Genomic DNA, 12459 nt, shown 5'->3' on the forward strand with positions numbered 1-12459 from the left:
AATTCCAAGGCTCAAATCCCCCTAGTACCAAACCCAAAACAATTTAACACAGACCTACTAGTAATATTACCAGGATGATGACTGATATGATGATGATTTATCTGGGAGGTTAGAACATAGCATTCCAGTTCATTATGTAGTTTACACTTTGGCAGATAACAAAAGTGTAGATGAAATGTGCACATCAAGTATAAAAACCACATTAGCCTGATGAGATTTTAAAAGGCAGATCAGTACAACAAAATTCCATTAGCCCTAATCACAGCTCAAAATATGGAAAACATAAGAGTTTCTACTTCAGAGAGTGTACCTTAAGTCCAAGGACATCTCAACCACAAGCGCTTTCTTTTAAAACTTATTATATCTGCATTGTTAGCCATATTCCTACCTTACAAAAGTTTTGTGGAAGCAGGTTATAAAACTAGTTGTGATCTTCTGAATGACTGAACAGTCGCCTTTGCTGCTCTGCTGGCCCAGACCTGCCAACGAGCTGCAGGTACAGTCCTCAGCTCCGTTCCTCAAGTGCAAGAATGAAAAGAACTCCAGTCCAAATGGGACTTAGTCCCAACAACTCAAGAGAGACAATGAACACCCAGTGCCAAAACAGCGCTCAAACTGTGGAAGTCCAAAGTACTCCCAGCCACAGGTCCACGCTAGATGTAAACTGCACACATAAAAATCAGGCAACAGCAGGTTGTGTGGCACACATCAGAAGGTAAGGACCGTTTTATAGGAGAGGGGGTGAGGGGTGTGTGTATAGGGCCAGAGGAAGCAGTTCAATCTTCTGCCTGAAATGCAAACACTCTTCTGCAGTGTCATTACTTAAACCAGGCAAAAATCATTAAGTTGGTTTCGTTTTTTTCCTGTTTTCTGAAAGAACCCATTATGTACGTCTGGCAGTGGTCTTAGTTTTGACACAACGTTTTTACCCCAGTGCAATGAAATGAAAAATACATGTCCAGGGCTTCCCAATGTTTAAGTGATGATAAAGACTGTTAAAAATTCATCACATTTCTCTCTCACTAGGATTGTCAACTGCTGTAAGTGAATAAATTAATTATTATTTTTCATTCATAATTTAATCTAGCCCTTTCTGTCTTCTTTTTGATCCCCTTTGAGCTATGTTTTTGTTTTGCTGAGGGACACTTCAGTTTGTTTGAAGATGAGGATGAAGCCACAAACAACATTAAAAACTTCACATACAGTAGGTTTGCTGATTCCTTTTTTGCTACAACAGTTTATATTAAAATATCATTTGGGTATTATTGTCTCAAATCAAATGAAAATACTTCAAAACACCAAGTGCTCTGTAAGGTAATATTATATTTTACATGAAAATCCCTTTATTTTCTTGAGGATTTTTCTGTAAGTCTCAAGAAAACATTCTGTTTCTCCCAATGTAGTTAAAACCTATCAAGATTCCCTTGAAGTTATTTATCCAGCACACACCCATCTTAACAGCTTTCTCTAATATATTAAAGGTTTCATCAGATCCTAGGGTTGATCTATAAATTTCCCAACACCAGGAAATTCAAAAACTCTCATTTAAGAGCTGGAAAAAACATGACATTTGTTACATCCAATTTCTCTATCATAAAAGACACAATTATGAAATGTATCAGAAGGTGGAGATCCTTCAAAAGTGCTCTAGAGAATGGTAGAATATGGATTTAAAGTCTACATCTGGATCCTACCAACAAAAATATTCTCATCTGCAGCCTTTGCATACCCATTGACTATGACAGTTTGTCATACCAGGGCTATGTAAAAAACACACATGTACAGATGACAGTGGAGCTTGGAGGGATCAGCACAAGGACTTAAACTGCAGACTTAAGAGGGAAAACACATTTAAAGTGATGCCTGATGCCTGCAGGCTTTTTAGCCCTGGTAATTCAGGCTTTTATTCCTATGCTTGCACAGGAACTAACACAGAAGGGTGCCTACTCGCAATGGGGTTTTCCCACCTGCAATGACAGCGCTTACAATGAACAAGTTCCAACAGATGTTCAGATAAATTACTTTTGGTTGTTTTTTAACTTCAAGAGACATTTTTACAGGCACATCGGTCAAAACAAAGAACACAGAAGGAGATATGAAGCCTTCCAAAGCCATCACTATCTTCAAGTCTGTTATTGCCAGCTAAGAGCAGTTTTAGATGCAATTTCATTTGGTTTATGCAAAGCAACTGCTGTAAAGCTGTTTCTGGCATGCAGCGTTCCCTGTTCCCTCTTTCTTCCAGAAGTCCTTATACCGACAGTGACTTGCAACAAGCTCTTGCCTCCTCCCTTACCCCACCTTACCCATTTGCTATGAGAGGGAATAATCCATTGAATTTATTTATAACAAGACAGAGACACGTCCTTTTCTCCAGCCTACCACCCCACCACAGGTGGCTGGGCATGGTGAGGAGAAAAAAGTGACCAACAAACCCCAGCATCCATGCTCCCCTCCCACGCCCCTAGAAAAAAAGTCACTCTTCTCTGACTACGCACTTTGCAGTCCTGCCACATCCACATATTCGCTGGGATTGCTCACGCTTTCTTGCTTTGTTTGAAACCTGCAGTTTACATCCTGTAATACAGACATTAGCAAAACAGTAATCTGTGCCACATGCAGACGTACATGGCAATGAAAACAAACAGGACTAATGGAAAAACCTGCACTCGATTAAGGCCCAACAGATTCCTATTTCCAGCTGCAAGCGTGAACGTTTGAAAACTTCGGTCCAAGATCATATGACTGAAGCATGATATGTAAAGAGTTGCATAAAAACAGTAAAGCCAGATCAACACCATTCCCTTGCGCTTAAATATCAAGCTGCAAAAGATACTCTGCAGCCAATTAAAACCTTTCCCAGTACTACAGGAGTACAGCACCACACATTTATACATGCAACACTACATGAGCAGTGTCAGGGACAGCAGCAGAAAGAAACCAGGAGATGGATGGTAACTGGACAGTAAACTGTTTTTCTTGGTTTTGATAACCTTTCTAATTCAGTGTTGGTAAAAAGCAACATTCATTTTCACTAATAGATAATCAATATAAAAACCCCAGGCAAGATAATAGATACAATACAATATTTTTTAGGATATGACTTCTAAGAACTTTAAAGCCTTTTTTCTTTTTTTCTAGCAATAAACCATTATTCTATTTCATTGTTCAACAGTTATTTTGTTTTCTGTAGATGTGGCAGCAATCTCTAAAATTACATTTGCAGTTCCCTATTTTGAAAGGTTATCTGGAAGATCAGTTAACACCACATTCATCCCAAGAAAAAGCTTATTTGTAATCTCACTTACCAGAGTTCCAATGCTTAGCATCTTCCTGCTATGTTCAACCCTCTCCTCGTACAAATTTATTATAGAATACATAATTGCATACATAAGATTGTGCTGTAGAATCTGTTAGTCTCCTTTGATCGTGATACTGCAATATTTGTAGGGATAAGAAATGTCATGGAGATTTTCCTGAATGACTCTGTGGAACTGGAACTAAATAAAATCATGCATTCAGTGGAATGAATATCTTGCTTCGCTCACACTCCGTTTTTCCTCCTAAATATTTCCACCTGATTTTAAGCATGCACTGCATAGTATGTATTACACAAGTCATATATGGGAAAGACCTGGATAGTATGATTTCAACTGACAATCTATTAAATTCTTTACAGGCACAAAAAAGGTAGAAACATTTAAGCTCATGGAAAACATACCCATAACTTTCTTATTACATGCAGTTGTAGAAGCAAGTAGCGTCTCTAAACAACATTTTGTATCATTCAGGATAACGAGGAAACACGCCTCTTAACATACCTACCTCATTGCACTGTTGTCAACCCTCTGAGGCTGTCATCCTCTTTCTTCCTCTTGAGCTTTGATTCCACTCAATTGCTCACATGAATATAGGATAAGATGCCAAAAGTAAAAGGTCCTACTGTGTTATAATGGGCCAAACCTGTAGATGTACTTTAGAAGTGCAAAAGCTCAGGGAAAGCTCTCCTACCATCAGCTCTGTGAGTGCGCAGGTTTTTGTCCACTTCTGCAGAGGACAGCTCACCAACAGTGACATTTCCCTCCAAACTCAGACCATCTGTTCAGTGCTAAAATGACTTTCACGTGGTCACATCCACATCTGTACAAATGCAATGTGTAGCAATGTTCCTTACAAAATAACAACAGGCATCATTAACTTTCACTCTATGTATTCCTCAATATACTGTCAAATGTGAGCCCTTGCCAACCTAACTGGACTGATAATTAGAGCTACAAACAGAAAAATCAAACAAAATTAACTACTCAGTCCATTATATCTACATTGGTCTTGCAGGTGTAGGAAGCAGCTGTTATGAAACCTAATCTTTTGCTTTGCAAACATTGTATGCACATCTTTTCTAAATTATTTTCATTTTTAACAAGACAGTGGAACTTCTAATATTGTTTGTTCTTCAACTTCCGGTAATCACAACCATGATTATTTGAGGTTTGTCAACAACAGTGAAGCTTTTAAATCTATATGTGCACACAAATTCAAGTCTCTCCTTTGAAACACATGCATTTACTATAAAGTCATCACCGCTCTTTGTAATGATGAGCTAAATGCCTTCTGCTCACTTCAACTAAAAAAATCTGTCAAAATCAGAAGTCTAATTCAAAAGTATCAGAGATAATCTCTTCTCAGACATCAACAAGATGCTGTCACCATCTTTCAAAAGCAAAAAGGATTAAATCAATAGAGAACACATGCCCAGGGTGACGCACGATTAATTTTTAAAATTCTGGACTGTTCTTACAAGTAATAAAATTCTGGTACACCCCAAGTTCCCTAGAAATTCCATTTACTGTATAATTAGAGAAGAATCAATGATGCCTTTAGCAAAGCTTGCAACAGACTTTTCTACACATTGCATAAAAGAATGAAATACAGGTTTCAAGGAAATATTCCTCGCAGTGGGAATGATAGTCTATTAACAACCACATCACATTTTCATGCATTTGACTCCTTGGCATAACAGTAAACACTGTTGGAACCTTTCACATAGAAGGCTGAAACTAAACCAGCTAATTAGTGAGGTTTATCTACAGGCTTCAGGTGAAGGAAAAAACAAAACAAAACAAAAACAAACCACACAACAGAAACCACCCACACTTCAGACAAAGTCTTTTCTTCTCTAGGGATTTTTCACGTGTCATAATAAGGATAATGCAGACAACCTGGTTCAGCACCATAAACAACAACAAAAAAGTTAAAATATCAGAAGATACCTTCAAAAAGTATCATCTGATATGGAAAAAATATAGCCTTATATTTTACTATCTAAACACATTCTATAACAGACTACTTTGATTTGAGAAAATTTTGTTGCCTAGACAACTAAACAAAAGACATTGAAAATACTTCAGCCCATATTATAGATTTTAAACAGTGGAGGCAAAATTCAAAGGTAATTATCTTGCAGCAGGCCAGCTGATACAGCAGCCAAAAACAGACAGATTTTTGCAATTAGTGTTCTGTCATAAATTCCTACAAAAAGCAGAACAATCCAGATTAAGTAAAGGTTAAGAATTATAGCTCTCAATAGAACCTAATTACATAAATCAACTGGACAACTACAGAGCAGTAGTTAACCTCCGGCAACAGAGAGGAGGAGGAGCTGGTAGCACCTGTGTGAAAGGAGACAGCATAAAAATTGCTATGCACAATAAAACCAGTATGTCTCTCCAGTCCACCATTTTAAGTAGCTTAGCTATGAATTCCTGTTCTGAGATGGGCTTTTCAAACATTTTCCATTACTTCTCCCCACAAGATTTTCATGACATCTGCAGACTATCAGAGAAAGACAGAGATCATAGCACTGCTATTTTATACTGGTCGTTCTGCAACAAGAAACTTAACACTCACCTTCAGTACAGACAGATTAAAGAAAGATCAAATCCCTAATAGGCAGAAGAATGTACGCTCTCAAGTAATATGATGAAAATAAGAGATGAAGTGCAAAATTGTTTGGTTAGCCAAAAGAAGAGGAAGGTCTAAATGACAGAAGCACCTTGTCAGCTCACACATCATAAAGGTGCTTATATGAAAAGGTCCTCCTAACTTCATCACAGATGGGCAGAAAATCAGAAGTACTCTTGTAGTAGAATATCTGCAGCAATTTTATCACATTTCATTAGTGATGCCTGCTTGAAGACAAATCACAAGTGACTCAATGAAATCACTTTATCCTATTGCATGAAGGGTCGCTGACAAAAAGACAGAACCAGGCAGAAGAACCTAGAGGCAGCTAAACTCCAACCACAGCTAACGGCAAAGCCATAACCTGTTCAATTCATGGCTAAGGAAGCACAAGGCATTTTCCAAGAACAGAAAAAACTCTCCAGCCCAAGTTCTAAAACAGTATGCCATCTCTGGCTCTTTTACAGCGAGGACACAATTCAAGCCAGATTAGAAAATTCTTTCATCAGAAGCAGAAGACACTCTCCAGGTAGCCACATCACCCTGGTCAAGAGGCAAAGCACCTTGTTCAACAGAAATTAGAAGTCTATAATATACCAAATATGATTCTACATATAAGAACACAAAAGACGATAAATCACCATTTGGGAGAGTCCTCCTGCCCTCTTCCTGCCTTCCGTTAAATGTCAAATAATGAGATCTTCCCACTAGTGTTCTTTTAAATGTTTTTAAGCACCATTTTCAAATTGCTACAAGCTCTGGAAAGAAAACACAGCTCCATAATGCCAGAGCTAACATGCTAATTGAACTCATGATCTGTGTTGGGAATCCAGCCAAAGCCAGGCACAGGTGGGAAAAAAAAACAAAATCAAAAACACACACACACCCCCCACACCAAACAAACAAAAACCATAAAAAACAACCAAGGGAAAAAAAAAAAAAAAACACACACCAAAAAACCACACAACACTTTTCTTACATGTATTGTTTAGCCCAGTAATGAGTCAGTTATGATAATTATTCTCAGATAGCACATACAGGCAAGGCCTAACAAGTTACTAGTTGCTTAAAGCTCACTTTGAATTAAATTACACTTTTAAATAATTCCCTTATTCTTGACATTATTTCTAGACAAATGAAATCAAAAGATGAATCTGTCTCTTTACAGCAAAGGTTTGCAGCAAGAAAACCTAAGGCTTTTCTAGAGAAATTACTTAAGAGTTTGTGAGGTAGAGAACAAATAACATGTTGCTAGTAAAAGAAGGCAGAAACACATAACAGCCTTGTAACTTAGCATAATCATGCCACTATCTTAACAGCTTTTGCTAGAACAACATTCCAAATGTTCTCACTGAATAAAAAAAAAAATATCCAGAAAACTAGAAACCCATGGAAGGCACCATCTTACTTATTCTTCTGATTTAATGCAAGCAATGCGCACTCATACAAATAGCACAATGTGGGCAAACATCACCTTGTCATAACACTGAATTGAAACTAAATACTTTGTGCATTTCTAAACTCTGTCTTTGACCTGTCTGAATGAAAAAGCAATTCCATAAAATAAATAATTACTTCCAAGGATTAATTGTCCTCTCTTGGTCATTACATAATCAGTCCTTTGAAAATAAATTAATTCAGATGCTGAGGAAAAGAAGCTTTTAAATCTTGGGTAACTGAAGACTTTCTGTTCTCCTCAAGTAGAGCAAGAGAGCCTCACAGGGGGAAAACAGAAGCATTTCAGTATAACAGAAATTTTTAAACACTTCATCATAACAAAGCATCAAGATCAGCTTAACAAATATTTTCTAAGTTGTACTATAGTATGCAAAAGAAAGTATTTAGACAATTTCTAAAATATACAAACTGAGCACCATAAAACTAAAATTTAAAAAAGGAAATAAAAGCCAAAATACATCAACAGAAGTTCAAATTGAATACATTCAAACTAGGAAAAAAAAAGGTGAAACTGAGGCACAGTCTAAGGTTTTAGAACAAAATTTTCAAACAACTTTAGCTGCTGTACTTCTCAGTAACAATTCAGAAGAATTATCTGCCACAGTTTTTGACCTTGGAGTTATATTGTTATATAAAAACCCAAGCAAAAGAAACTACTGCAGCTGTGAAAGCACCTACCCAAGTTCAAGTGGATGAAAGAGCAGGAATGAGGCAGCCAGAAGGTCTGGCAGCACAGGGCCAGGCCAGAACACACACGCAAACCCTTCTGATTGCACTGCCAGCTCATGTTGCGATGTTTTTTTTAAATAAGTTTTATGATACCCAGTATTTTATAAGAGGTCTTGCTTCAGTTATGAGATTGTGAGAAACATCAACCATCATAGATGGTTTTTAGTTTTGCAGTGATTCAAATTTCTCCAATATCCAAAGTCAAGCAAAGCTAATTATTCTAAAATTACTCTTGATTCAAAGTCCATAATCTCTCCCCCTCCAAGGCTTCTGAAATCTTAACCCAACAATGACTCAGAAGAAATGTATGAAGTGTAACAGCTGAAACATAACTTTCTAGGTACTTTGATACATCTTCAACAGATTAAAGGAAGGTGGCTGGGGAGAGAGGGCAGGAATGGGGAACCCACACAATCAACCTCTACAACATCCATATAATACAGGGAAATCCTGAGGCTCCAGGGCTACAGCATAATAGTTCTCTCATCTCTCAAGTTATTTTCAGCAGGAGATGCCAAAACATCTACTGAAACTGCTGCCACACATTTGGCCACAAAAGTGGTTTTGTCCATCCATTACCTCTCCTTCAGATTTTCATAACCATGTGGCTTCTTCAAACCCCACTTTAACTGGGAAGAGTTAGCTGGACTAGGAAACACAAATAATCCCATATGCACTGGGTTTCCCATCACACAGCTTATTATGTCCTGCTTTCTGGAACAAAAGTGTTGAAACTTCAAAATAAGCTAATCAACCTACACAGTAATTTTAAAATTTTGAAACAATGATTGCAAATATCTTTTAGGTCTTTCAGTCAGTATTAGCCAGTAATTTGAAAATGGCAAGGTAAAAAACACCAAAAAGCACCCTTGGGACAAGTACAGAAACTTGGATTTGCTGCCTTTTTAATGTGAGATAAATTAATCAAAGAATACCAGTTTGATAGATAGTTTTGGAAGATCTGAATCTTTCTGGTTTTAAATGGCTTAAACAAATATAGGTCAAGGCAGTTATATATGCATACATTAGATCTGAATGTGTCTGTTTGCAGAGAAGGCAAAGCAGAGCTGTTTCTGAAAGTAAAATTCAACTTCACACCTGTGCTTCTTGAAAGTGTACGTAGCATTAGCATATGAAGTGTGTTGAAAACTGCTTATTAATGCAAGAATCAACCCCAGTACATATTATTTAGAGTGAACATACACAGCTAAGTGAAAATGCCAAACAAATTCTTAAGCATGATGTGAAAACCGTCTTGAAAACAAGAACACAGAATGAAATAAAGTTTTCTTCGTAGCAACAATGATTCTGTGAAATTGCTACAGAAGTTTGGATTTATAAAAAAGGCCCGTGTGCTCAGGTCAGATGAAGAAGCTAATTTAACAGCTCACAAAACAGCATGCTCCACGGGGTGACTGCTGCAGATGCATCTGCATTTATTTTATGTTGAGATGGCGAAAACATTCAGTTTACCAGAGAAAGAAAAACAATGCTATAGACTTGCAGCAAGAATACAGGGAAGAGTGAGGGGAAACAAGGTTTTTGCTTTAGAAGAGCCATGCTGCAACCTTTGAATCTACCCCCTAACTTAAAAAAAACACAGAAATGTATCAATGAGATAGCATTAATTTACAGTTATGTCTCTTTAGCAACTAAATGACAGGAAAAACTCGAATGTAAAATCAGAGCAATGGTTCCCATCATAATTTGCTTGAAGTTTCACATTTCTGTTTCAGATCTAAAAGGGTTTCTGTGCTCTAAAGCTTGTCTGTTTTCCCTCCATTATATCAGATACTGCTTTCCAACAGAGCTTCATCTTGCTTATATTTCCAGATCACCACAACTGCAACAGCCTCAACTTGATTTTTTTCTGAACCCTCCAGATTATGACTAATTAGTGTAGCTTCTTTCAAAAAAATACTTAGCAAATATGAAGAAATGGAATTGCAAATGACAGTGTGCACAAATGGTACTATTTCACTTTTAAGTACTTTTTCTTTGCTCTATCTCCTTGCATGCCAACTGCTGACATTAAAGCCTTAGAATATTAAACATGCTCCAGGTTCAGCAGTTTTGACAGATTTGATGCTTAAGCAAGTTTTCCAAGTAACCTGACTGAACTTCAGACCAGCTTTCAAAATAACATGCTATGCTAAGATCATGCAAGACTGGTATCGAAACATACACAAAAATCCTGATGGCTATAAAGTATTTTGGGCTTATATGTCATGGATAGACAGAGAAATCATTATACCTTTGTGAAGCCTCACTACATACTGTTGGTTTCCAGAGCAGCCATAACAATAAAGAGGACTAGATGCTGGACATTAGTTAAAAAGTATGTTAAGCTAGATGATAAGAAGATGATCCTGACACAAGCCAGGATGCTGGTGGCCTTTTTGGCCATACTTGCATAGTTAACTATTTTTGGGTGGCAGATGCTAAGAGTGAGGAGAGGTGCACACAGCAAGTCAGACTGTTTGTTCCAGGGATATGAAAAAGGTCGAAACACCAAGACAGATCAAGCAATTACTCCACCACGCAAAAGCACACAGCAGCAAAGAATGTTAACATGTCAGCTCTGCCAGAACAGATGAACACAGCTAACACACAGCAACGCTACAAGCTCCAAAATTATTTACATGGGAAAGCACTTCCTAAATTCCCTCAGAGCCTTCCTGCCAACATAAAGTGTACAGTGGTACTGTCACAACTCTGTAACCCAGTCCACAGCGTATGTGTTGTTACAGGAGCACAAAGATGCTTGTACATACAGTGACATAATGTGACACAAGGATAAGGGATCCTTGCAGCAACATAAATGCATCCAGACTAACTAGACTGTGCTGCTTTAAGACAAAAATCACCGCCATAACTCAGAGCATCATGCTTTCACATAAGCAACCTGCCTATCAGGTAACAGATATGGTCAGAGAGCTAATGCAAGGCAAATGTTGAGAGAAACAAGAAGGGGATTCTGAAGGAGGAGCAGCAGCTCACAGAAGATGAAAAAGAAGGGAGGCATCAAGCACAGCTAAGAAATTGTTATAGCTTTAAAGCTACAGGGTATGAGAGAGTTATATTTTGGCAGCCAATCAGCTGAAAACTACATAGAGAAAAAAATATAAAAACTTACATACAGAACAGATTCATACTGAAAAAAAAGAACACACAAAACATTTCCCTTACAGTGTCAAATACCTCGATTACACATTGGAAGAAACAAAACTGGGAAACCAAGTTACATGTTCAGTGTGAAAGAAAAGTGCTTCTGTTTAATATATTGGTAGCACTATCCCTAGCACTTCAGTACACACAATCAAAGCAGAACAGCTGGAATTTGTAGCCAACTGAGTGATTGGTTTATGAAGAGCTGCTTAATAGAGACACCACCATCTGCAGCAGCTACAAATCACGTATCTTAGGCATGATGGTAAATGATTCCAAGTCACTACGTTAAAATTCAGCATTGCCTTTCCTTAGTTTTTCACCCACTTTGCCTCATCACCCATATATTTTCACTTTTCATGATTTTGGGCCTGCCTCCACATACAGTAACACTGGGGTAATTTCCTATCTACTGAATCAAAGGGATTTGGACGCACATGTTTATAAGGGAAGAAGTCAGCATCATTTTCTGGAAGTCTCAGCATATAAAAAGAGTCCAGGTTTGGGCTTGTCTTCTCCTTCCCAAATTCTAAACAATGTACCCATTTGGGAATAAACAGACCAGAGTGCACCAAAAAAAAGTTTTCACTTCTTTAATATATTCAAAACCCGTGGAAGAAAGAAGAAGAAAACATGCTGTAATGTCAACAATACACCATTACAATAAAGCCTATGCAATAAACCAGAATAAAATAGAACTATAAGGACATGAATATTATTACACTCCTGATGCCCAATTTGCCAATGTTTTGTGTCAGCACGACTGATGTACAATTTGTACCTTTTGTTTTTCCTCTAACAAATTCTGCTTCAGCAAAACTAAATCATATGTGAGACATGTCCTTTGCAGTCCCAGTAGGACTATAATGTGCAGTTTGTCCCAACATAAAAGCAATCTTTACTTAGGAAAAAAACTAATGTTTATAACCAGTAGTTGACCTATAAAGGAATTTGTTCTGGAACAAATCCTACATTCAGAGTTGCACATTGGTTGTAAATAACTTTCTGAATATTCAAAAGTAAGAATTTCAGTGGGCTACATAAAGCTACTTTTTACCTTAACATCCTAAGGGTGAACTATGCTGTCTGCAGAGAATATTGGAAACTTGTCTTCATTCTTTTGAGAAGCGCTGAGAAAGAATAAGG

Source organism: Streptopelia decaocto, assembly GCF_964273445.1.
Source record: "Streptopelia decaocto genome assembly, chromosome: 4".
In the NCBI taxonomy this organism is placed as follows: Eukaryota; Metazoa; Chordata; class Aves; order Columbiformes; family Columbidae; genus Streptopelia; species Streptopelia decaocto.